Source organism: Alligator sinensis, unplaced genomic scaffold (genome assembly GCF_000455745.1).
Source record: "Alligator sinensis unplaced genomic scaffold, ASM45574v1 scaffold449_2, whole genome shotgun sequence".
Classification (NCBI taxonomy): domain Eukaryota; kingdom Metazoa; phylum Chordata; order Crocodylia; family Alligatoridae; genus Alligator; species Alligator sinensis.
This window is the reverse complement of record NW_005842831.1, coordinates 70,907-76,764: the sequence shown is the minus strand read 5'-3', so window position 1 is coordinate 76,764 and position 5,858 is coordinate 70,907. Positions and strand designations below refer to the sequence as shown.

The 5,858-nt window shown below is 47.8% G+C and overlaps 1 long non-coding RNA gene across 2 annotated transcripts in view; it reads left to right on the top strand.

Annotated features, from left to right (window-relative positions):
* Window positions 1-5,858, top strand: part of LOC112547962 — an 18,753-nt gene that overhangs the window by 2,005 nt on the left and 10,890 nt on the right. The window contains exon 2 of one of the 2 annotated variants that reach the window (XR_003091750.1): window positions 2,456-2,519. This is a non-coding gene — a long non-coding RNA (uncharacterized LOC112547962). Of the gene's footprint in view, window positions 1-1,302; window positions 2,520-5,858 lie in introns of those variants that run through there. The other variant, XR_003091749.1, reaches the window with a different exon arrangement.

Below are 5,858 nucleotides of genomic sequence, written 5' to 3'. Positions count from 1 at the left end.
ACCCGCCCGCTTCAAACCAGCCCTGCTCTGCCCCACAGCAAGGCGGCGCCTGCTCCCCAGGCCAGTCTCCCCCCGGGCGCTGCGGCTCTCCGGGCTCGGCCGCCGCGCGCGAGGCCCCGAGTCCCGCGGGGCCGCACGGCTGCGGAGACGGGAGCGGCCCTGGTCCTGGAAGACTTGTCTCGCTCCATCCGAACTGTGCACTCGGTGCAGTGAAAGACACGGGAATCGAAATGCTTGCCTCAGGCAGGACAGGGAGCGGGCCTTCCTCAGCACCCACCCGAGCATCCTCTCAGTACTGGGGACAAGGCGACCTGCCGAAGAAGTCTGGCTAGCGCTTCAGTGAGGGGAGAAGGGCTAGGAGCAAAGCTCCAGTCCCTCCTAAACTGTCCTCAAGGGAGCTTCACCAGTGTTTACCGCCACGGTGCGAGGGCTTCATCCAGCCCACCATGTAGTACCTGTGTGGCTACAGGCTCCCCCGGCCGGCAGCTGCAGGAGCTTAAAAGGGCTGTTCTGCCCCGGGAAGCACAGCGGCCTTGTGAACCCGCCCAGCCTCTCCTTGCAGTCAGATGGTGCCCTGTGCCTATCTGACAATTTGGTAAGAAACAAATGCTTCTGCTCCTCCATCCTCCTGTTAGCCCTGCAGAGCCAGTACAGCTGGGACGGAGTGAGCTGGAGTTTCCACATTTGGGGAGTCAGTAAGCAAGTTGCTCTCTAATCCACTACAAGTCTGTGCAAACCCCTGAAGAGTCACGCACCGGCTTTGGATGTCACCAAGACCAGAATGAAAACAGGAAGAACAGGCAGTGATGTGAACAAGAGCCTGGGACCTGAAAGACCCAGGACCCTGGCTTTGCCACCAACTTCCTACACAACCTCAAACAAGTTACTCCATTCTCCAGACATCACAGAGGGGTTGATGGTGCAAAGAAACGTACACCAAAGACAGAGGTGCTCAGACCCTAGGTGTTGGAGTCGTGCATAAACAGGGAGGGAAAATTTGCCCTGATGAGCCCTTACTTTTGGGGGAAGGTGTGCCCAGAACTTCAAGTTCATCACGGGGGCACAGAAGGGTATTGGTGAGTTTTTATTCACCAAGGTGCCCCCGGGGGTTACAAGAAATAATGGCCACAAGCTAGCAGAGAGCAGATTTAGACTGGACATTAGGAAGAACTTCTTCACGGTTAGAGTGGCCAAGGTCTTGAACGGGCTCCCAAGGGAGGTGGTGCTCTCCCCTACCCTGGGGGTCTTCAAGAGGAGGTTAGATAAGCATCTAGCTGGGGTCATCTAGACCCAGCACTCTGTCCTGCCTATGCAGGGGGTCGGACTCGATGATCTATTGAGGTCCCTTCCAACCCTAACATCTATGAATCTATGAACTAATGAACCCACTGCATAACCTGTCCCTCAGCAGGACAGCACAGCCAACACTTGCCAGCGAGAGGTTCTTTTCCACAGAGTGCACTGCATCTACAGTCATAAAAGGTCAATCAAAGCCTCACAGCTTAACCCTAAAATCTCTGCATGTTCCAGCTGATGCTGCACACAAAAGTAAAGCCACAAAGCTCAGTTTCATGTCATAACTCCCTGCAAACTGGGATTTGACTCTAGGCCATCACTAGCAAATAACCCAACAACACACAAGGCAGCCCGGCCCCAGCACTGACTCACTCTTTGCAAACGTTAATGCACAAGAGAGTCACAGCAGATATGAAAGGTAGTCTCATTTCCCAACAAGCTTCAAATCAATTGTTGCCAAAGTTAAGAAGCCCTCCCCCTTTCACAACATGGTACAAAGTTGCAACTGCTGCTGGAGGCTGGACACCTGGGCGGGCACAGTAATTTTCTGACTGATTACAGTAAATCTATCATGAGTAACAGAGGCTTCAAGATGGAGAATTATACAGCTCTTGAAGGGGAATCAATTATTAAATTAGAATTAAGTCCTAATTAAAAGCTATGGAAGAGGCAGTTGGTTGATGGTGTCTTTAAGTAACAACTAATTTCAAAGTCCATTTCTGTCATTGATTTATGAACAGGAAGTTCATTTTATCTGAATTAGCACCAAGTTTGCAACCCACCACCATTAAGCTGGGGCCTAAACAGACACAAGTTTAAAAAAAACACACTGGCAGAGCCTGGCACTCCATTAAGCCAATTAACATGCCTTCAATGAGATATGAGGGGGCTTCTCCTATTTTCCAGTTTATTAGCCAATTGTGTGCAGATTCTGAGTGCAGCACTAACAAAAGCCTGTGTGGGCTGGCACAGCTCCTCTCATTAGCGACACCGCAGGAGTATCTGTAGGTGCCACAGGAAGAGAGGAGAGGAAAAAAAATACAAGACAAGACAGGCCACTGCATCCAACCTCCATGAGCATTAGCAGCAGGTCTCATTTTCCAACCCTTTTGCTTCAGTGTTTATAATCCTCATAACATATCTTTATCATTTCACACAGCCCAGCTGAGAGACGGTAGCTGAAAATCACCTTTACATCCTGCCTGAGACCGTTATAAAAAATGGTAAGTTTTAAGTTACTGACTAAAAATGCGCTACAGATTTAATGGACAACATAGTTCAAAATGAGACAAGGAATGCATGCGAGACTGGTGAGAAGAATGCTTCTCATACAGACATGCACTCCAGTTCTCTCTCTTTCTAGATGGGCTTAACTTGACTGAATTTCCCGGCAGCAATGAAAACAAAATTTTTTTCTTTCCTGCTACAGTTGAGTGTTGATTGGTAAACGGCAGATCTTCCTGTCTGAGGCTGAGCCAGCCTGCATAGAGCAGAACTGTTGTTATTGCACATTCACAGTGCGAGATAAACATGAGTAAGAACCATGACTAAGAGCCAGGCACCATCCCCTCCAAGCATCTGCCTTCCCGGGTCTCCCTGATTCGTGGCACTGGTGGCTTCTGACACCAACTTCCCCTACTGGGACATTGTTGTGAAAGCAGCTAAAGCAAGAAGTGAAGCCAAACAGAAATAGCATTGGCTTGTAGAGAGATCTTCTGCACTGACTGCAATCCACAAACTGTGTGTCCATTCTGAACTCCAGCTCCACATAGTCATTTAATGTCCCACCATTGGGAAATCACCAAGCAAAACAAAGGGAACGCTAAAAAAAAACAAACACCAAAAAACAAAAAAACCCTACACAAAAAGAAACAGCCTGCATAGTAGAAAGGTCACTCAGGACACTGGGTCCTGAAACTTAAAAACAGCTGGATATGTTAGAGTAGCGAAGGAACTGCATTTATAAGTTGCATGAGGATTAACGTCTGTGTTGGGCATCAATTGGCTACAAATAAGTTTAGAGAGAATATCAGAGGAAGGGTTCGAACCATCAAAAGAATGGCGTTCTTGGGGCAAACAACCTACCAAGATGGAACTTGATGAAGTTATGGAAGGGATGTGACAAGAAGTCTTGAGGTCCCAGGAGGGCTGCCCATTCTTACTCCTACAGTCCTATGCTCCCTGTGATATGGGCAGGTTTTAGCCATATCCAAATCAGATCCCATGTTTGCACCACCTCACCCTCCACTGGGTACAGCAATCCCAGGTACGTTTTGTATTTCAATTACGTTTGTACAGTGCCTTGAGTTCCAGTGCACTGTACACAGAAAAGATATTATTCTAAAGGGCAAAGGGGATTGTACATTAATTTAATGCCAGCTAAGTCAGAGAGATAAGTAGATAACTAGCTGGCTTGCCAGAATAGGGTGGGGCCAGGACTTGCGGTAAGAAAGGAAGTTTTGTAGCCAAAAGGAAAACACACACAGCATAGGGGCTGGAAGACCAGCAGCTGTAATTCTCCAAGGAAATGCTTGGATGCTGTAGTGATGGATGCTATAGAAAATCCTATAAGAAAACAACTGGAATATCTCACCCATAATACTTCTCCGGCAGGATAAGACAAGGGCTACTTACAGCATGAGCATTCATATCACAACTGTCTTCAACAGAGCCATGCACACCACTGCTACATTTTCCCATACCCCTTTTGGGACTCAGCAAACAACTCCTTTACAGTGGGTCCTCTTTCCCCCAGGTTACATTGTTCAATACAGATTGGAGTTTCTCTGCTCTCATCCTTTACCACGTCCCAATTTCCAATCCACTTTCCTAGATTTTATAGGGCTGGTGTCTCACATTTGGCCTCAGGCAGGCACAGAAGTAGAATAAGCATGGCAGACAAAAATCAGGTGGCATTTAGTGTTTGCATTAGAAACAAACCAGAAAATACAGGAAAAGGAGTAACAGAACTGAACGAGTGTCTGCACCTCATTTACAAAGTCTGCTTGACACAGAGGTTTTGTATTGGCAGAACTCCTTCTGGTAGGGGTGGGAGATAGGTATTTTATACACACACAAACACACACCCCTGGTGCAGATCCAATTAGATCATTGTTAAAGTGCCTTATACCACTGGAATTTATATCTTCTTTCCTGTACGCGCACTTATATACTGGTTTAGCTGTATACAGACTATGGAAATTGTGCCAATTTAAGCACCCCAATATAGCTAATCATACAGCTTTGATGTTTAGGCAAAGCCTTAGCAGTCTTTAACTGCAAAGCTGCTCTTTAAACAAAGAAGATGATCTTATGGAAAGAAACTACTCTGTAGAAGGAAGAACTGCAATGTAAACACAGATGCTTTCAGCAAGTAAACACGGTGACCCAGGCCAGAACAAGAGTATTGCACTGCAATTCCTCACAACCAGCATCTCCTTTGGGTTAAATCAGAGATCAGCAGAAAGCAGCAGCAGCTGACCCATGGGGGGGGGCGGGAAATCCACAGCTACACCCAAGATCAGCCATCCAGATGCTCAGATCACCTTTAAATCAGCCTGGCAGAAGGAATGCCTGGAAGGAGGGCAGCTCAGAGTTCATGTGCTACAAAAGTCATTCAAATGCCTAGTAAAGACATGTACAATCACATTACAATTCTGCACTGGTATTTCCTCCATGTCAACCCTTTCTGCCTGAGAGGTGGCATCTGCCACACTCAGAGGAGTTTCACTCAGTGAGGCAGCAGGCTCCACTTGCCAGGAGCTGTGTGACTATCTGAAGTTAGCTGCTAAGATCACATGAAGACTCCAGCTAGATAGTATGGACCTTTCTGACTCCTGCACAAGCCAGGCTGGTAAGGACACACTGCATAGGTGCCCTTGCAGTCTGTTAGCTCCTCCTCATACTCTAGAGCTGATTCCAGGTCCAGGTTCTTCTTTACAGAGTTAGGGATATCTTGGAGGATTCCCCTCCTTGATAACTGAGAACAGGGGATGATGGTGACCACATCCAGAGAAGGTCCATGTCTACGGCTAGAGTTTCCAGAGAGGATGAGCCCATCCTTAACCACGTTCTTGGTTCATTTTGATGCAAAGCCAGAAACTGACTGTTCACTAAAGCACGGGTGTCAAACTTTTTCCACCTGGGCCAAATCTGGATCATGAGGTTCCTCATGCACTGGCTCCAGCCCCACCTTCAGCAGCAATGCAAACAGCGGCACTGTTAAGCCCTGTGGCTCCACGAGCCCTGCTGCGCAACCTCAGAGAACTGCAGGTCTTACCGCTACCAATGCTCACACCGCTACTATTGAAACAAGTTCCCAGAGGGGCTCCATACTCCAGAATTCATCCCCAGGGTGAGTGATGGCTGCTGTGTCAGCTCAGGGAGACATAGGGCTTAATGAGGCCACTGCTCACCCAGCTCCTGAATTTCTGGCCTCTCTGGGAGCTCTGAAGGCCAAATCAGGTCCACATGCTTAAGTTACTATTCAGGGCACCAGACAGGTTTGGTATGAACGACTGGGCTGGAGTGAGGAGTAGTAATAGTGCATAACCTTAGACCAT